The following is a 21,318-nucleotide window of genomic DNA, read 5'->3' on the forward strand; positions in this document are numbered from 1 at the left end:
ATTTTTCAAAAATGCTGTCATTTTTGTAGTCTTGTGAAAGAATGTGGATGAGGCTATAAAGGTGAGGAAAACCATTAAGAATGGTGGCATCGTATGTATCAAAGTGACAGTGTACCTTCCATTTCTCTCTTTTTAAAAACAGATATGTGCATTCAGGTGTTAATTGGGAGAAGGAATGCTAATTTTATTACCTGGCTGTATAGTTTGTTACGATACGTGGCATGTGCTGGGAACTGCCAGACGTAGCAGCGGTTTTAAAATATATATGAGGTAAAAGTCAGTTCCTTTCCTTTTCCTTTTCCTTTTGTTTTTGTTTTTCTTTCTTGTTTTTTTTTTTTAAAGGCAGAGTCTTCATCACCGGGCTGGAGTGCAGTGGTGCAATCTAAACTCACTGCAACCTCTGCCTCCCAGGTTCAAGTGATTCTCCTGCCTCAGCCTCCCTAGTAGCTGGATTACAGGTTGTGCCACCAGCTAATTTTTGTATTTTTTAGTGAAGATGGGGTTTCATCATGTTGACCAGGCTAGTCTCAAATTCCTGGCCTCAAGTGAATACCTACCTCAGCCTCCCAAAGTGCTGGGATTACAGGCATGAGCCACTGAGCCTGGCCTAAAAGTCAGTGTTTTAAAGTATTAAACAAATTAATAATTAGTGATCATTTTTCGGTGATGATCATAGAAAGAAATTTGTCTGATTTATTATCAGAAGTTACCTATAATAATAGGCAAATAATTTCTGGATTCAGTGGTAGATATAATTTTGTTTTGTAGCTTTGTGATTCTTTTTTTTTTTTTCGAGATGGAGTCTCGCTCTGTTGCCCAGGCGTGAGCCACCACGCCCAGCCCATCCTTTGATTTTAATTAGTTTGTTCTGCTTCATTATTACTTTTTTAGATCGTCCAGAGGTTTCAAAAGGGAGAATTTCTCGCTGAAAATTAGTGTTATGAATAAAACATATTCATTGCTTTGGACCTTTCCAACTGTTACATGAAGTTTCTTTTTAAGCATACAAGAGGAAGTGTACGTGGAGTTTCTGTCTTGACGTTTATAATTATTCTTTGTGATGGACTCCTATAAGAGCCAATTAATGGTTTTATTGACTGTGTATGATTAAGTATGCTCTTTCCTTAAAATACGTGTATCTAAATTCTTTAAAAAGTTACCTACTTGGAAGGGTTAGGGAAAAAAAAAGAGAACAGCAGGCATATTAGTGTCTGTAATACCTGAGAAACATTAGGTCTTGCCTCATTTTGAGTGGCTCTCTTAAATACTTTACAAAAGAATAAGCATTTGCTTGTTGCCTGCTTAATGCTATTTTGGTACTGTTTAGCAGCATGGAATAAATGTTCAGCGGTGTGTGCTTTGGACGAGAAATACACCAAAAAAAACCTTTTTTTTCCCATCAGTGGCAGACAAACTGCAGAGGTCACTGAAGAGCCCACATTTTGGAAACACATTATTTTTTTTGGCTGCTGTATTGCTTGCATTGTTTGTTATTGCACAATGAGCAACACACAACCTTCTGTTTTAGGGGGTCATATTAGCCAGCCAAGCCTTTTTTGTGCTAAATATGGAACATGGAAGAGTACTTACTTAATTGTTCTGGTAGGCATAGTTCTCATGATGGATACCTGTAAATAGGTCTGTTTCCTTTCTGGATTTCCTTTTTTGGTCAAATACAGCATTTTAGTAAAGTTTTTTTTTTTTAAGATGTGTAGGTGTTGTCAGCTGCAGGGTCTTGTACAGAATAGGCATTCCATTTTGGAAACAAGTGCTGGGCTGACCCATATTGCTGAAGTGGGAACCTTGCTTTTAATTAGGATGCTTGACTGCAGAGGAATGAGAACCAGGTAGCCTTAGCTCTGGGAGCAGCTGAGAAGCGCTCATCCGGGCAGCCCCTGCGTCTGAATATTATGGGGGAAAATAGGAACTGTTGTTTGTGACTCGAACCAGCCTGAACTGGAACCATCCAGTTTGAGTTGGCTGCTTGCCACCTCCCGGAGGCTTCCTTGTTTTGCCAGAGTTTCTGCACAGCCCTCAATCCAGGGGCGGGACGCAGGGACCCGGCTGCTGCGTGGTGACTGGGCCAGGTGGTGGGAGGGGCAGGACGGCTGTGCCTTAGTGTTCCTGGAGAGGAGGATTTCAGATCTAGCCAGGGTGAACGCCCGACTGCAAGCTGGTATGAACTCTATTTTTAATACATCTTTCTGTTATTAACCCTTGCTTTAATGGTAACTTTTAGTCTTCTACCTTTTAGAAGCTACGGCTTCTGTAACACTGGTTCTGTACTGCCAGTGCTTGGCCACATCACAACATGGTCAGCATTTGGTGACAAGGAGTTTATTACCAAAGTCCCCAGGAGCGTTGCTTATGTAGTTAGATTAGTCCATTTGAAATAAAGAACTGTCCCTCTCACCCCTTCTCATTTTTACCAATTAGGTTGTACTGGGGTTTTTTATTTTGGTTTCTTAGGTGGAAGGAATTAAAATAGGTTTTGGTGGCAAAGTTGTGACATGACATGATGTCTTGTGGGTTTTAATTTACTCTGAATGATTGATTGATTTTTGAGACAGGTTCTTGCTCTGTTGCCCAGGCTGGAGTGCAGTGGTAATCTCAGCATATTGCAGCCTTGACTTCCTGGGCTCAAGCTATCATTGCACCGGAACCTCCCAAGTAGCTGGGATTACAGGCACACACCACCACGCTGGGCTAATTTTTGTATTTTTTGTAGAGATGGGGTCTCACTGTGTTGTCCAGGCTGGTCTTGAACTCCTAGGCTCAAGCTATCCACTTGCCTTTGCCTCCCAAAGTGCTGGGATTATAGGTGTGAGCTGTGCCTGGCCTGATTTTTTTTTTTTTTTTTTGAGATGGGGTCTTGCTCTGTCACCCAGGCTGGAGCGCAGTGGCACGATCTCAGCTCACTGCAAGCTCTGCCTCCCGGGTTCACGCCATTGGCCTGCCTCAGCCTCCTGAGTAGCTGGGACCACAAGCGCCCGCCACCACGGCCGGCTAATTTTTTGTATTTTTAGTAGAGACAGGGTTTCACCGTGTTAGCCAGGATGGTCTGGATCTCCTGGTCTCGATCTCCTGACCCCGTGATCCGCCTGCCTCAGCCTCCCAAAGTGCTGGGATTACAGGCGTGAACCACTGCACCTGGCCGAAAAAAATTTTTAATGTTGCTAAAAATCAAAAAGTCAAGCCTGGTGTGATGGTATGTGCCTGTAGCTACTCTGGAAGTTGATATGGGAGGATTGCCGGAGGCCTGGTGTTTGAGACATAGCGAGACCTCATCTCTTAAAAAAAAAAACAAGTCCTCCAGGTATGGTGGCTCACACCTGTAATCCCAGCACTTTGGGAGGCTGAGGCGGGTGGATCACTTGAGGTCAGGAGTTCAAGACCAACCTGGCCAACATGGTGAAACCCTGTCTCTACGAAAAAAATAAAAAAATTAACTGGGCGTGGTGGTATGGTGGGCACCTATAATCCCAGCTGCTCAGGAGGCGGAGGCAGGAGAATCGCTTGAGCCCTGGAGGCAGAGGTTGCAGTGAGCCAAGATTGCACCACTGCACTTCAGCTTGGGTAACCGAGGGACACTCCGTCTCAATAAAAACCCCAAAATTAAAAATAATAAGTAATTAGGCAGATTAAAGTTCTAAATAACAAGTTTTATTTTATTTATTTATCTTTTTTTTTTTGAGATGGAGTCTCCCTCTGTCACACAGGCTGGAGTGCAGTGGTGCTGTCTCAGCTCACTGCAACCTCCACCTCCTGGGTTCAAGTGATTCTCTTGCCTCAGCCTCCTGAAAACAACAAATTTAAAAATAAAAACTGCCATGTCAAATTGTATTTGTTTGACTTGGAAGCAAAGTATGTAAACTCTTTTTTTTTTTTTAATTTTTTTTTTTTTTTGAGGCAAGAGTCTTGCTCTGTTGCCCAGGCGGGAGTGCAGTAGCATGATCTCGGTTCACTGCAACCTCCACCTCCCAGGTTCAAGTGGTTCTCCTGCCTCAGCCTCCCTAGTAGCTGGGATTACAGGTGCACGTCACCACACCTGGCTAATTTTTGTATTTTTAGTAGAGACGGGGTTTCGCCATATTGGTCAGGCTGGTCTTGAACTCCTGACCTCAGGTGATCCGCCCAGCTTGGCCTCCCAAAGTGCGGGGATTATAGGCATGATGAGCTACCACACCCAGCCAAAGTATGTAAACTCTTTTTTTTTTTTTTGAGACGGTGTTTTGCTCTTGGTGCCCAGGCTGGAGTACAATGGTGCGATCTCGGCTCACTGCGACCTCCACCTCCCGGGTTCAAGTGATTCTCCTGCCTCAGTCTTCAGAGTAGCTGAGATTACAAACATGCGCCACCATGCCCAGCTAATTTTGTATTTTTAGTAGAGACAGGGTTTTGCCATGTTGGTTGGTTGGTCTTGAACTCCTGACCTTAGGTGATCCACCTGCCTCGGCCTCCCAAAGTGCTGGGATTACAGGCATGAACCACTGCGCCCGGCCAATCATTTTTACTTACGGTAAAACTTTACTCATTGCAGTTTAGGTGATCTTGTTCTTTTCTTATATCTCTTTTGGGGTGTTTGTACTTGGAAGTTCTCTATGGTCATTCTTAGAAGCCAAGGCACAAATTTACCTTGCCCCAAACAAGGAATCATGCATGTCCAGAAATTAAGGAAAATGTAGCAATTCTCATTTTAAAATAAACATTAGCATTTTCTTTCTTTCTTTTCTTTTTATTTTTTTGGGACAGGGTTTTTTGCTTTTATCACCCAGGCTGGAGTGCAATGGCGTGATCTTGCCTCACTGCAACCTCCGCCTCCCAGGTTCAAGCAGTTCTCCTGCCTCAGCCTCCTGAGTAGCTGGGATTACAGGCGTGTGCTACCACACCCAACTAATTTTTGTATTTTTAGTAGAGATGGGGTTTCACCATGTTGGTCAGACCGGTGTCGAACTCCTGACCTCCAGTGATCGGCCCGCCTCGACCTCCCAAAGTGCTGGGATTACGGGCGTGAGCCACTGTGCCTGGCCAACATTAGCATTTCCTGGCCAACATTAGCATTTCCTGAAGTTCAGAATTAGCTGAGGTTTTATTCTTTATACAAGCACCCTCCTATCAATCTGTGTCTTACAGTACAAACTGAATTGCCTTTAAAGGGTAGTCTTGCTGTCCATTCCTGTGTGAGAAAATGGAAAGAGCACTCTCTGGTCATTTACTTACTTATTAGTTATTCATTAAGTTATATGCTACTGGAGTTTACTGGTGCTAGAAATTGTGGTATCTCTATAGAACACCTTTTTGTTTTTTTCCATTATTTGAGACGGAGTCTCACTCTGTTGCCCAGGCTGAAGAGCAATGGCGCGATCTTCGCTCACTACAATCTCCGTCCGTCTCCCGGGTTCAAGTGATTCTTCTGCCTCAGCTTCCTGAGTAGCTGGGATTGCACGTGCCTGCCACCATGCCTGACTAATTTTTGTATTTTTCAGTAGAGATGGGGTTTCACCATGCTGGCCAGGCTGGTCTCAAACTCCCGACCTCAGGTGATCCGCCCGCCTCGGCCTCGCAAAGTGCTGGGATTACAGGCATGAGCCACCGCGCTCGGCCTATAGAACATCTTTCCAAATCCGCTTTGTACTGTAAATAAGCTTCCTATGTCCAGGTAGACAAAACAGTAAGTGAAATAGCTTTAAAAATGTCTTTGTAGAGTTCGTTTCTAAGAATTTCACTCATCCTCTAAATCTTTCATTTGGTATGGAAGAGATGTAGATTAGAAATACATGCTAAGATGAGGGCAGTAAAACATTTTCTTACAAATAGGTGGGAACACATTATATACAGTTCAATAAAATCAGGTTGACATTTTTATTTTTATTTTTTATGCAATCTAGGCTCACTGCAACCTCTGCCTGCCGGGTTCGAGCGATTTTCCTGCCTCAGCCTCCCAAGTAGCTGGGATTACAGGCACGCACCACCATACCCAGCTAATTTTTGTATTCTTAGTAGAGACTGAGTTTCACCATGTTGGCCAGGCTGGTCTCGAATTCTTGACCTTATGATCCGCCCACCCCGACCTCCCAAAGTGCTGGGATTACAGGCATGAGCCACTGTGCCCGGCCTGGTTGACATTTTTAGATTTTGACTCAGGTTTTGTTTTTTTTTTTAAGACTGGGTCTTGCTCTGCTTCCCAGGCTGGAGTGCAATCTCTGCTCCCTGCAACTTCCGCTATAAAATTCACCCATTTAAAAGTGGACAGTTAGTGCTTTTTAATACATTTACAGAATTTTGCAACCATCACCATAATGAAACTAGTGCATTTTCATGACCCCGGAGAAGAAACGTCATACCCGTTAGCAGTTACTCCCCATTCTTTTTCTCCTCCAGCCCAAGGCAACTACTAATCTGTCTCTATAGATTTACCTATTCTGGACATTTAATAGAAGGAAAATCATACCATATTGCAGTCTTTTGTGACTGGCTTCTTTCACTTAGTATGCTTTTGCAGTTTATCCATGTTATAGCATTGATCAGTACTGGTGCACTGAACAGCCACATTTCAAGTACTCAATAGCCACATGTGACTAGTGGCTACAGTACTGGATATCCTAGCTAGAAACAAAACCTCCCTAATAAACCAGCACATCATCCTTCAGGAGAAAATGGTAGGCCTTTGTAATGCTTAAGCGTAGCCCAGAAATATATGTGTGTGGGTTTTAACAAAGAAATTACGTTTACAGGAGCTAACACTTAGAGGTTTAGCACATTTGGAAATAATTGCTATGAAAAAAAATTTTTTTTAAGAGACAGTCTTGCTCTGTCACCCTGGCTGGAGTGATGGTGTAATCATGGCTCACTGCAACCTTGAACTCCTGGGCTCAAGGGAATCCCCCTCACCTCAGCCTCCTAAGTAGCCAACACTATAGACATGCCACCACACTTAGCTAAATTTTTTGTTTTTTGTTTTTTTGTTTTTAAGAGATAGGGTCTTACTATGTTGCCCAGGCTGGTCTAGGACTCATGACCTCAAGTGATCCTCGTGCCTTGGACTCCCAAAGCACTGGGATTACATGCATGAGCCTGGGCTAATATAAAAACCATTAAGAAAAACTAATGTCATGGTGTCATGTTGATAAACTCACATATATCTCAGTAGAACTGTTTAAAAATACACACACCAAGCTCTGGAGACTTGGTTAAAAAAAAAAAAGCTTATTTATGTTGGCTACATGTTCAAATGATATTTTGAATATATTAGGTTAAATAAAGCATATTACTACATTAATTACATCTGTTTCTTTTTACCTTTTTTTTTTTTGAGATGGAGTCTTGCTCTGTAGCCCAGGCTAGAGTGCAGTGGCCAGGCTGGAGTGCAGTGGCGCAATCTCGGCTCACTGCAAGCTCCGCCTCCTGGGTGCACGTCATTCTCCTGCCTCAGCCTCCCGAGTAGCTGGGACTGTAGGCACCTGCCACCACGCCCAGCTAATTTTCTTTTTGTATTTTTAGTAGAGATGGGGTTTCACCTTGTTAGCCAGGGTGGTCTCGATCCCCTGACCTCATGATCCGCCCACCTCGGCCTCCCAGAGTGCTGGGATTACAGGCATGAGCCACTGCACCTGGCTCTTCTTTTTACTTTTTAAAATATGACTGTTTGAAAATTAAAATTTTGTGGCTTATATTTCTACTGGACAGTGCTCTTTAGAAGCAAGCTCTATTAAGCTGTAATGTCACGAAATAATTTGTGTATCAATTTAGTGCTTTTCATTTTGTTTAAAGACAAATAGAGTTTCTTATTTTTCTTTTTTTAAATTCCCCAAACCTTTCTATTCTCTTGGAAATGATGGGTTAATAGAAAAGCCTCTTGGGACTGTTATGCCTAAAATATAAACTGAACTACTTCCAGATTCCATCTTCAACACTTTAAGTGTTGGTCAGGCTAAAATGCATGTTTGTTTCCAGGGTGGCTGAGGGAACGGCTCAACCGAAATATTTATTTATTTCAAAGTCCAGGTTCTAGGCTTAGAAATATGTTAATATCAAAGCCCCTAAATAATTTCTCAAGAAGAAAATCAAATAATCTTAACCAGAGTAAATTTATTTTTGAAATTTAAACAACTTTTGGCAGGGCACGGTGGCTCACGTCTGTAATTCCAGCACTTTTAGGAGGCCGAGGCAGGCAAATCACCTGAGGTCAGGCGTTCAAGACCAGGCTGGTCAGCATGGCGAAACCCCATCTCTATTAAAAATACAAAATCAGCTGGACGTGGTGGCATGCACCTGTAATCCCAGCTACTCAGGAGGCTGAGGCAGGAGACTCGTTTGAACCCGGGAATGGAGGTTGCAGTGAGCTGAGATTGTGCCATTGCATTCCAGCCTGGGCAACAAGAGTGAAACTCTGTCTCAAAACAAAACAAAACAAAACAAAACAAAAAACAACAAAAACACTTTGATGATCATTTTTAAGTGATGGCTAATAGTTTTGATAGAGGTTTAAAATATGTCTGTTTACATACTGGTGCTAATAGACTGGAATTCGGTTGTCAGAATTAGAAGACACAAATAATACACATCTGTGTTGCTTCTAGGCATCATTTGTATAACCCAAACTGGAGGAGTTCTGTGATTCTTTATATGTTATTTTCAGTGGTGGTAGGGAGGGGCAGATTAGCTTCCTGAATATGCTGTGTCATGGTGTATGGAGCCATCTTGGACTGTAGCTTTGTATCTGTCACTGGAAGAAACTGCAAAGAAGTAATTATATTTAAGCAGAACAACTTTAGCCTGAGGTTTCTTACTGAGTAATTTGTAGTCATTTATAAATAAACAAAAAAGTATACCAAATAGTGGATGGCTTAGGCTTTCTGGTAGGGCGTTAGATGCCTTTCTAACTCCTTGTCATTGGAACTGCCCTAATGGAGAGTTCAGAAGCAGGAAATAGCAAACTTCTTTTTCATTCTGGATAGAGAGGAGATGTAATTAGTATCAAAGTTAAATTGAAAAAAGGCCAGTACGCTCAAGCCTGAGCGACAGAGCGAGACCCTGTCTCTTAAAAAAAAAAAAAAAAAAAAAAAAAAAAAAAGGAAGCCCATTGCAGTGGATCCTGCCTGTAATCCCAGCACTTTGGGGGAGGCTAAGGCTTGAGGATCACTTGAGGCCAGGAGTTTGAGATCAGCCTGGTCAACATGGCAAAACCCCATCTCTACTAAAAAGACAAAAATTAGTCGGGTGTGGTGGCGTGCACCTGTAATCCTAGCTACTTGTGGCTGAATCTTGAGAATCACTTGAACCCAGGAAATGGAGGTTGCAGTGAGCCAAGATTGCACTACTGCACTCCAGCCTGGGCGACAGAAAAGGCAAAAACCTCAAACTTCAGATTTGCTTGTGGGTTTGGTAAGGCTACATCAGTTGTATGTGACCACTTGGAATTAAAACACACACTCACACACACATACTTGATCTGTGTGCTTTCTTGGCCTGTGCCTTCTGAAACATTTTAGTTTTTTCATACAAGACATACCAGATTTTAAATACTGTGTGACTAAGGGAATGAGAAAATCCCATTGTATTTGACAGTTTTAATTTTCTCATCTTTTTTGTCTCTTAAATAAAGACTGCTGCCACGTTGGAAGGATTTCTTGTTCTTAGGCAGACATGTTACATCTGCTTACTGCTTTCAGGGAGCATGCATGTTTGATGCTTTTTGCTTTGAGTTACTTGAGTACAGGGTTTTCTGAGTATGAACGGTCCAGTAAAGCCCACCCGAAAATAAGTCACATGATTATTAATAATAGATTAACAAAAAAGTAGCCTCTTTCCATTTTTGCTACTATTATTAGGACAGTAGATCCTAAAACTACCATATTATGGTTTTTTGTTTTTTGTTTGTTTTTTTTTTTTTGAGATGGAGTCTTGCTCTGTCACCAGGCTGGAGTGCAGTGATGTGACCCTGGCTCACTGCAACCTCCGCCTCCTGGGTTCAAGCGATTCTTGTGCCTCAGCCTCCAGAATAGCTGGGATTACAGACACGCGCCACTACACCCAGCTAATTTTTGTATTTTTAGTAGAGACGGGGTTTCCCATGTTGGCCAGGTTGGGCTCGATCTGACCTCCTGATCTGCCTGCTTTGGCCTCCCAAATGCTGAGTTACAGGCATGAGCCACCGCGCCCAGCCCATGTTGTATTTTTAATGCCAAAGCTTAGAAGGCTTCAAAAAAGTTTTTTTAAATTGTAGTAAAATATACACAGCATAATATTTACCTTTTTTTTCTTTTTTTTTTTTTTTTTTGGAGACAGAGTTTCGCTCTTGTTGCCCAGGCTGGAGTGCAGTGGCGCAATCTCAGCTCACTGCAACCTCTGCTTCCCGGGTTCAAGCGATTCTCCTGCCTCAGCCTCCTGAGTAGCTGGGAATATAGGCATGTGCCACCATGCCTGGCTAATTTTGTATTTTTAGTAGAGACAGGGTTTCTCCACGTTGGTCAGGCTGATCTTGAGCCCCCAACCTCAGGTGATCTGCCTGCCTTGGTCTCCCAAAGTGCTGGGATTACAGGTGTGAGCCACTGTGCCCAGCCTAATATTTACCACCTTAATCATTTTTTGTTTATTTTCTGAGACGGTATTTCTCTGTTGCCCAGGCTGGAGTGCAGTGGTGCAGTCACCCCTAACTGCATCCTCAACCTCACGGGCTCAAGCTACCCTCCCACATAGCTGAGACCATAGGCGTGCACCAACACGCCCAGCTAATTTTTAATTTTTTTTTCTTTTGTAGAGATGGTGTCTCTCTCTGTTGCCCAGGCTGGTCTCAAACTCCTGGGCTCAAGTCATTCTTCTCCTTCAGCCTCCCAAAATGCTGGGATTATAGGTGTGAATCACCCATGCCTGGCCTCATTTTAACCATTTTTAAGTGTATAGTTCTGTGCCATTAAGTACATTCATATTGTGTGACCATCACCACTATCCATTATCATTAAACAATAATTCCCATTCCTCCCTCTCTTAGCCTCTGCTAACTACTATTCTGCTTTCTGTCCCCAAGAATTCTTGACAACTCTAGGTACCCATATACGTGGAACCACACAGCATTTGTCCTTTTGTGTCTGGCTTATTTCACTTAGCATAATATTTTCAAGGCTCATCTATCTTGTCACATGTATCATAATTCCATTCCTTTATAAAGGTGAATAATATTCCTTCATTATTTTTGGGTAAGCTTTAATTATCTGCCAGATACCCTGTTGATCAACTATTAACATAATCCTTTTGCTTAACTCTACCAAAAGATAGTAGTAAACTTTAAAACATTAACTACTGCTGTAATTGGATCCCAAATAATTACTTATACTTAACTTTTTTTTTTTTTTTTTTTGGAGATAGAATATCATTCTGTTGCCCAGGGCTGAGTGCAGTGGCAGGATCTTGGCTCACTACAACCGCTGCCTCACAGGTTCAAGCGATTCTCCTGCTCAGTCTCCTGTGTAGCTGGGACTACAGGCATGCGCCACCGTTCCCGGCTAATTTTTTTTTATATTTTTAATAGAGTTGGGGTTTCTCCATGTTGGCCAGGCTAGTCTCTAACTCCTGACCTCAGGCAATCCAGCTGTCTTGGCCTCCCAAAGTGCTGGGATTACAGACGTGAGCCACCACACCTGGCCTATACTTAATCTTTTGTGAGCGTGCTAACCACATAAAGCATATTTAAGCACAATTTTAAACAGCATTTTCTGCCAAAATAAGGCACTTTTATAAAATGCAGTATTTTAATGATTTTTTCCTCTCATTTATGTAAACTATTGGACTTGAGAATAGATGAGAAATAATAAAACTGATTATTGTGTTTGATTTTACCATCACTTTTTTTTTTTTTTTTGAGACAGTCTCACTCTGTCACCCAGGCTGGAGTGCAGTGGCGGGATCTTGGCTCACTGCAATCTCCGCCTCCCAGATTCAAGCAATTCTCCTGTCTCAGCCTCCCACGTATCTGGGACTGCAGGCGCATGCCACAACTCTTGGCAAATTTTTGTATTTTTTGTAGAGACGTGGTTTCACTATATTGGTCAGGCTGGTCTCGAACTCCTGACCTCAGGTTATCCACCTTCCTCAGCCTCCCAAAGTGCTGGGATTACAGGATTGAGCCACTGTGCCCGGCCTTCACCATCACTTTAGTGACCATCAACACTAAATCTAGTTAAGCCTAAATCTTACCTATTGATTAATTTATTACTTAAGTGGAGCCAGTACCTGCCTAAGGTTTAGATTTGTTTGATGTTTATAAATATTCAGAGGTGGAGTCTAGATGGGTAGTAGGAGAGCTTTAAGTTAATTTCTGAGATCCAGATTTTGTACTAAGTAATCTTTAGGAAATGTTATTAGTTGTTTATATCAGCAATAAAGGGTCATTGTAGTCAGAAGAAAAATTACTAGCTTGGGCAACATAGTGAGACCCTGTCTCTACAAGAAATTTTAAGTGTTAGCCTGGTGTGGTGGTGCATGCCTGTGGTCCTGGCTACTTAGGAGGCTGAGGTGGGAGGATTGCTTGAGCCCAGGAGGTTGAGGCTGCAGTGAGCCATGACTGCACCTCTGCACTCCAGCCTAGATGACAGAGCGAGACCTTGTCTTGAAAGAAAAGAAAAATTAGTGTTGGTGGTTGGTTATGGTTCTCTTTCCACCTCCAGCTTTGTCTAGTAAGAGAAAGCTTTCCTCCTTTGTCAGTTTCACTCTACTAATTCAGTTAATCATTATCATATCAGCTCTTTTCCCATTAGAAATCTTTGTAGTTTCTGATGACCGGAGAAATCTGATAGACCAAACAAAGTTGAAATTAAAATATTGGTTACATAATAAAAACTTTTTTTTTTGTTTTTTTGTTTGTTTTTTTTTTTTGGAGATGGAGTCTCGCACTGTTGCCCAGGCTGGAGTGCAGTGGTTCGATCTCGGCTCACTGCAACCTCCACTTCCTGGGTTCAAGCGATTCTCTTGTCTCAGCAACCTAGAGTAGCTGGGACTATAGGCGTACGCCACCACGCCCAGCTAATTTTTTTTTTTTTTTTTTTTTTTTTTTTTTTTGAGATGGAGTTTCGCTCTTGTTGCCCAGGCTGGAGTGCAGTGGCGCCGTCTCGGCTAACCGCAACCTCCGCCTTCTGGGTTCAAGCGATTCTCCTGCTTGTAATCCCGAGTAGCTGGGACTACAGGCGCCAGCCCCCACACCCGGTTAATTTTGTATTTTTAATAGAGACAGAGTTTCTCCAAGTTGGTCAGGCTGGTCTTCAAACTTCCAACCTCATGTGATCCCCCCAGCCTCGGCCTCTCAAAGTGCTGGGATTACAGGCGTGGGCCACCGCGCCCAGCCTAATTTTTGTATTTTTTAGTAGAGACGGAGTTTCACCATATTGGTCAGGATGGTCTCAAACTCCTGACCTTAGGTGATCCACCTGCTTTGACCTCCCAAAGTGCTGGGATTACAGGCTTGAGCCACCGCACCTGGCCGCATTTTTGCTTTTTAATGTATCAACACAGCATTTTCTTAATACATATCCTAAATTTAAAGAGTTTAGATCACTTTTCAATAACTTTGGCTTTAAAGGGCTTCATTGTTGATTTATACAGTCGAGTCTTGCAATGCTTTCCCTGTTTCGTTTGTAATAGTTGCACAATCACCAGTTAGGTCTGACTCATTCCCCTAATGTCATCTCTGAGGAAGTTTACCTGGGAAAGACAGGTTTTGAGACCCCTTGATTGAGCAGAGCATTGTGGACAAAAAGCAGCAGGTAGCTTACTTTGACTGGTTTGGAATCGCTTATCTTTTTCTGAGGAACAAAGAGAGTGACCACTAACTTTGTATTTTACTTCTTAATTTATCGTGTGTGTGTGTGTGTGTCTGTGTGTGTGTAAAATAAAATTTACCATTTTAACCATTTTTAAATGTTCAGTGGCACTTAAATACATTGATATTATTTTGCAGTCATCACCACCGTCTATCTCCAGAACTTTTTCATCTTCCTCAACTGAAACTCTATACCCATTAAACAATAACTCCCAATTCTCCCTTTCCCCCAGCCCCTGGCAACCGCCATTCTACTTTCTGCCTTTATGAAGTTGACTACTCCAGGTACCTCCTATAAATGGAATCATACAATATTTTTTGGGTATGGCTGGTGTATCTCATTTAGCATAATATCTTCAAGGTTCATTCATGATGTAGCATTTGTCAAAATTTTCTTTCTTTTTTTTTGTTTGCGACAGGGTCTCACTCTGTTGCCCAGGCTAGAGTGCAGTGGCTCAGTCTTGGCTCACTGCAACCTCCACCCCCCAGGCTCAAGCGATTCTCCTGCCTCAGCCTCCCGAGTAGCTGGGATTACAGGCACATGCCACTATCGCCTGGCTAATTTTTGTGTGTTTTTAGTAGAGATGGGATTTTACCATGTTGGCCACGCTGGTCTTGAATTCCTGATCTCAGGTGATCCGTCCTCCTTGGCTTCCCAAAGTGCAGGGGTTACAGGCGTGAGCCACTGCACCCAGCCAAAATTTCCTTTCTTTAGAAGGCTGAATAATATTCTATTTTATGTGTATACCATATTTTGTTCACTCACTCATCTGTTGATGGACACTTGGGTTGCTTCCACCTTTTGGGTGTTGAACATGCTGTGAATGTGAGTGTACAAATATCTGTTTGAGTTCCTGTCTTCATTTCTCTTGGGTATATAACCATAGTGGAATCGCTGGTTCATGTGGTAAGTTAGCGTTTGGGGAACCCCATGGCTGTACCATTTTACTTTCCCGTCAGTAATGCACAAGGGTTCCAGTTCCTTTACATCCTTGCATTTGTTACTTTGTTTGCTTGTTTTTTTGAGACAGGGTCTCACTTTGTCACCTAGGCTGCAGTGTAGTGGTGTGATTTTGGCCCACTGCAACCTTGACTTCCCAGGTTCAAGCCATCTTCCTGCCTCAGCACCCCCGCCAAGTAGCTGGGACTACAGGCACATACCACCATGCCTGGCTAATCGTTTTTGGTAATTTTTTGTAGAGACGGGGTTTCACCATGTTGGCCAGGCTGGTCTTGAACTCCTGAGCTCAAGTGATATGCCTGCCTCGCCCTTCCAAAGTGCTAGGATTACAGGCGTAAGCCACTGTGCTTGGCAGTTTGTTTTTAATAATAGCCATCCTAGTGGGTGTGAAGTGATGTATCATGTGGCGGAGTTTTTTTTTTTTTTTTTTTTTTTTTTTTGGAAGATCTTGTGTTGTTTATGCTGAACCCGAACTCCTGGGCTCATGCTATCCTTCTGCCTCAGGCTCCCAAGTAGTGTCAACTACAAGTATGAGCCCAGTTTCACATGGTATGATTTGCATTTCCCTAATTATTAGATGTTGCGCATATTTTCTTGTGCTTATTTGCCATTTATATATCTTTGGAGAAATGTCTTTGAAGTCTTTGACCAGTGTTGCATCAGGTTGCTTTTTGTTGTTGAGTTGTAGTGTGGTTTCTATTGTTTTATTTATTTATTTATTTATTTAATTTATTTTTGAGAGAGTGTCACTGTCACCCAGGCTGGAGTGTAATGGCGCTATCTCGGGTCACTGCAACCTCTGCCTCCCAGGTTCAAGCAGTTCTCCTGCCTCAGCCTCCTGAGTAGCCAGGACTACAGCTGCATGCCACCATGCCTGGCTAATTTTTGTATTGTTAGTAGAGACTGGGTGCCAGCATATTGGTCAGGGTGGTCTTGAACTCTTGACCTCAGGCGGTCCACCCTCCTTGGCCTACCAAAGTGCTGGGATTACAGGCATGTAGTGTGCTTTTTAAAGGAAATTAAAAATGTCAAAATTATAAAGCAAAATACTCCATTAACCTTATTGTGTAAAATAGACCTTTTTCTAATTTCTTCTGAGCATTGTACTTTGATGAGGAAAAATCTAATTGTGATATTAAACTACCACCTTCAGGCCCTAGGTTGACGGTAAGGAAAGCTATTGCAATAAAAACCATTTCAATATGAATGGAATCGTTTTCATTGATGTAAACCTTACACTAGAGTATGAGTAGCAATACTGTATATATTTTACTTACTACTTGTTTAAAAATTATAAAATGGTTTTGTCTATAAAGTAGTGACCTTGATATTGAATGGTGAAGTTAATATTGTAAAAAAGTTGTTTATACTTTACCTTTTTATCATGTTTTCCAAAATCAAGTGACACCAGAGTGTTTTAGATCTCAGCTTCTTCTTGAGGAAGTTTGATTTTCAGAAGTTTACATTTTTTTCCTACAATTCAAAGATTTTTATGAAATGATACATAAATAATGAGGAAGAATAATCAATGTTAAGGATCCTGCGTTTGGATCGCAGCTTGAAATTAGCATGTTGTTTTTTCAAAAGACGGGAAAGCAGTCCAAGAAATAATACAGGCCAGGGTTTCTCAGCCTTGGCACTATTCACATTTGAGACCAGAGAACTCTTTGTTGGGACTGTCCTGTGCACTGTAGGGTACTTGGCAGATGCCAGTAACCCTACCCCACCCCACCCCCACTGTGACAACAAAAATGTTGTAGAATCCTGCTAAAACTAGTAGGGACCTTGAAAGATCATGAGGTCTGCTAATCGCTAGGGAAATTCAAGTTAAGAGAGGCAAAATGAAGTGTCTTGGCAGGTCACTCAGTTGATTATTTCCTTTTTATTTTTTGGAGTAAAAAAAAAATAGAGGCTTGAGTCAAGTGTGGTGGTGTATGCATGTAGTTCCAGCTTCATCTAGGGTGACTGAGACAGGAGGACGTTTGAGCCCAGGAGTTTGAGGCCAGCCTGGGCAACATAGTAATACCTCGTCCCTTAAAAAAAAAAAAGGTGTCGGGGCAGCTGAGGCAGCAGAATTGCTATAACCTGGGAGGGAGGGGTTTCAGTGAGCCAAGATTGCGCCGCTGTACTCCAGCCTGAGCAAAAGAGTGAGACTCTGGGGAAAAAAAAAAAGAGCCTGGGCTGGTGGCTCATGCCTGTAATGAGCCAGGAGGCCGAGGTCAGCAGATTGCTTGAGCTAAGTTCGAGACCACCCTAGACAACATGGCAAGACCCTGTCTCTACTAAAAATGCAAAAAAAAAAAAAAAAAAAAAAAAAAAAAAAAAAAAAAAAGCTGGACGTGGTGGTCCATACCTGTGGTCTGTGGTCCCAGCTACCCAGAAGGCTGAGGTGGGAGGATCATTTGAACCTGGGGATCGGAAGTTGCAGTGAGCCGAGATCATGCCACTGCACTCCAGCCTGGGTGACAAAGTGAGACTCCATCTCAAAAAAAAAAAAAACAAAAAACAAAAAACCATCAACAAAAGAGGCTTAAATTCAGGTTACATCAGAAGTGGTGGAGTTGAAAATGGTAATGGTGTCACATGGGACTGCTGAACTGTTTTTAAAACTTTCTAGGCTTAAGACTTTACATTTTAAAATTATTGGGCTTTCGTTTATTGTGGATAGTATCTATTGACAGTATAGTATCTATTGCCGTATTGAAATTTAAACTTTAAAATTTTTGTTTTAGTGAGAATGATGTTTTATTTTTTGAAAACCCTTTAGTTTTTACTTATTTATTTAGTTTTTTTTTCTTTTTTTTTGAGACAGTCTTACTCTGTCACCCAGGCTAGAGTGCAGTGGCATGATTTAGGTTCACTGCAACCTCCACCTCCCAGACTCAAACGATTCTCATGCCTTAGCCTCCCAAGTAGCTGGGACTACAGGCATGTGCCACCACACCCGGCTAATTTTTGTATTTTTAGCAGAGTCGGGGTTTCGCCATGTTGGCCGGGCTGATCTCAAACTCCTGAGCTCAAGTGATATTCCCGTCTCAGCCTCCCAAAGTGCTGGGATTACAGGTGTGAGCCACTGTGCCCGGCCTGAAAATCTTAAACGTCTAGTTTAGTAAGATAGTTAGATTCTCATAACCAATTCTGTATTCAAACTGTGATTATAAGGTTTTTTGGGTGAAGTATATGAAGAAAATTTGGCCTCACACAGATACACAGTTGAAATAGGGAAGATCTCACAGATCTCCTAAAAGGATTTTGGGTTCTCACAGGTCTTCTTACGCCTAGATAACTGCTGCACTAGAAAGATACAATTTGGACTTATAAAAAAAAAATGAGGTGTGGAAGTGTTATTACTTGCTGTGGTGTTGCATTCTGTTTAAGAGATTATGGGCCAGGAATGGTGGCTCACGCCTATAATTTGCACTTTTGGAGGCCGAGGTGGGAAGGTCCTTTGAGCCTAGGAATTGGAGATCAGCCTGGGCAACAAAGACCCCATCTCTACAAAAAATAAAATAAATAAAAGTTAAAATAAAATAGATGATTATTCTAATAGAAATTAGATAAGGACCAGTGGGCACCCAAACCTGATTGAAAATCTTTTCTTTTGACCCCAAATTATATATTGATTATATGGAGAGAAAAATTATTAGCTACCTGATGGGTAGGGAGATACCTGGTTATGACAAATGGCCCTCTAACTATCTTAATTGCAATGTTTTCTAATTGCCCTAATTGCTCCTTTCTGAAAGTATTGGTTTATGCCAGAGTTTTGTTTCTCAACTTAATTTGGTTAAATGCCTTTAAATCTTCCAGCTTTAAAAAGAAAAACCAGTATAGATGCATATTTGCCATAAGTAAATGTTTACAAATAATACAGGGATACAGAAGTCAGTAATTGGATGTCACTCTTGTATGTTAACAAATATAGCCCTGAGTCATCTTATAAATAGCATACTCAGTGCCTTGGCATTTTCAGTGGTAAGAGTCAAATGCTCATGTAGTTCTGTGTGTAAAATGGCTGCAGGAAAAGGATTAGTTGATGATATGATATCATTATTTGGTTTATGAGAATCCTAGCATCCTATATTCTGATTATTAAGGATTGTTATGTAACCAGTTGCCTACTCTTATATTTCTTTTTTTTTTTAATTTTTTTTTATTTTTTATTTTTTTTTTTATTATACTTTAGGGTTTTAGGGTACATGTGCACAATGTGCAGGTTTGTTACATATGTATCCATGTGCCATGTTGATTTCCTGCACCCATTAACTCGTCATTTAGCATTACTACTCTTATATTTCTTCATAAGGAAATACTGGTCAGATCTGATTCTTCATTTTTTCAATAATCTTAATTACAAATTATAAGAAATAATTTGTCCTTAATTGTCTTTGGAAATGTGGTTAGGAAAAGTGGAACTAGATTTCTTTTAAATTGTGTTCCAGCCCAGGCTGGAGTGCAGTGGCACCGTCACACCTCACTACAGCCTCGACCACCTGGGCTTAGATGATCCTCCCACCTTAGACTCCTAGGTAGCTGGGACCACAGGCACATGCCACCATGCCTAATTTTTTGTAGAGATGGGGTTTTGTCCTGTTGCGCAAGCTGGTCTCAAACTCCTGGGCTCAAGTAATCTGCCTGCCTTGGTCTCCCAAAGTATTGTACCTGGCCTCAAATTGTTGTTGTTTTTGAAAAGACTGGGGTCTTGCTGTGTCATGTGCATGCTGGTCTCAAACTCCTGAGCTCAAGGGATCCTCTTGCCTCAGCCTCCAGAGTAGCTGAGACTATGCACTGTGCCCAGCTTCCAATTCTTTATTTAGAATGATACTTTCAATTGATATTGAACATGTAATATTGTTGCGCTTGGGTAAGTTCCACTTTCTTAAAACAATTAGTCAATACACCATTATTACTACTTCTTTAAGACAACTTAGATTAGCTTCTGATGAACTATTTTTGGCTTTTAAGAAACGACTGAATACCATATCATGCATTTCGATGAACTGTTGTGATTCTTTAGCTCTAACAAAATTGTGAACATAAATTTTAAAAAATTAAAATGGACAAGAATTCCAGGCATTTGGGCCTTCTGTCAATTTAGTAAGACTGAAAAGTATTTGGGGGCCTACATTCAAGCCCTTCATTTTGATTCAAGATCTTGAAATCCATGGTACATTGCAGTGTAGGTTAGCATATCAAAATGTGAACTCGAGGCCAAGCGCGGTGGCTTATGCCTGTAATCCCAGCACTTTGGGAGGCCAAGGCGGGTGGATTACTTGAGGTCAGGAGTTCGAGACCAGCCTCACCAACATGGTGAAACCCTGTCTCTACTAAAAATACAAAATTAGCCGGGCATGGCGGCCAACAAACTACTTGGGAGGCTGAGGCAGGAGAATCACTTGAACCTGGAAGGTGGAGGTTGCAGTGAGCAGCACTCCAGCCTGGGCAATAAGAGCGAAAGTCCATCTCAAAAAAAAAAAAAAAAAAAAAAAAAAAAAAAAAAAAGTGAACTAAAAACTTGTACCATTTTTATCGTTTCATAATTTATTTTAAAACCACTCTCCCCTTCTAGTTGCCACTTTGCATTAGTCAGCAGATGATTCTAAAAGTTAAATTCTGTATCTTGTTTCAGAATTGGTGTGGTAGTAGGGGATTCACCCAAAGAAAGTGTGATAATTTTTTTTTTTTTTTTTTTTTGAGGTCTCAAACTTCTGACCTCAGGTGATTGACCTGCCTCGGCCTCCCAAAGTGCTGGGATTACAGGCATGAGCCACCGTGCCTGTAATAATGTTTATAATAATGGCCTGTGATAATGTTTATAATACATCTGTTTAAATGTTTATAATAAATCTGATTTCTACTATTATTTTTGTACTGTATTTTAAAGGCATCATCACCATTGATTGATTATCTTTGTCTCTTTCTCTTTTTTTTTTTTGAGATGGAGTTTCGCCCTTATTGCCCAGGCTGGAGTGCAATGGCGCAACCTTGGCTCACTGCAACCTCTGCCTCTTAGGTTCAAGTGATTCTCCTGCTTCAGCCTCTGGAGTAGCTGGGATTACACGCACATGCCACCACACCTGGCTAATTTTGTATTTTTAGTACAGCTGATATTTCACCATGTTGGCCAGGCTGGTCTCAAACTCTTGATCTCAGGTGATCTACCTGCTTCAGCCTCCCAAAGTGCTGGGATTACAGGTGTGAGCCACCGCGTCCAGCCGTCTCCATTTTTATTTTATTTTATTTATTTTTCGAGATGGCGTTTCGCTGTTGTTGCCCAGGCTGGAGCGCAATGGCACAATCTTGGCTCACTGCAACCTCTGCCTCCTGGGTTCAAGCGATTCTCCTGCCTCAGCGTCCTGAGTAGCTGGGATTACAGGCATGAGCCACCATGCCCAGCTAACTTTTGTGTTTTTAGTAGAGATGGGGTTTCACCATGTTGGCCAGGCTGGTCTCAAACTCCTGACCTCAGGTGATCCATCTGCCTTGGCCTCCCAAAGTGCTGGGATTACAGGCGTTAGCTACCGTGCCTGGCCTTCATTTTTATAAT

The 21,318-nt window shown here is 41.9% G+C and overlaps 1 protein-coding gene across 3 annotated transcripts in view; it reads left to right on the top strand.

Moving 5' to 3' along the window:
- SPEN (spen family transcriptional repressor) overlaps positions 1 to 21,318 on the top strand; it is a 92,007-nt gene that overhangs the window by 34,900 nt on the left and 35,789 nt on the right. Inside the window, exon 1 of one of the 3 annotated variants that reach the window (XM_030805884.1) lies at positions 1,637 to 2,176. The exons of the other annotated variants lie outside the window; for them this stretch is intronic. The gene's annotated coding sequence lies outside the window, so the exon portion shown is untranslated. Of the gene's footprint in view, positions 1 to 1,636; positions 2,177 to 21,318 lie in introns of those variants that run through there. 3 annotated transcript variants of the gene reach the window in all.

This window comes from Nomascus leucogenys, chromosome 24 (assembly GCF_006542625.1).
Source record: "Nomascus leucogenys isolate Asia chromosome 24, Asia_NLE_v1, whole genome shotgun sequence".
NCBI lineage: Eukaryota > Metazoa > Chordata > Mammalia > Primates > Hylobatidae > Nomascus > Nomascus leucogenys.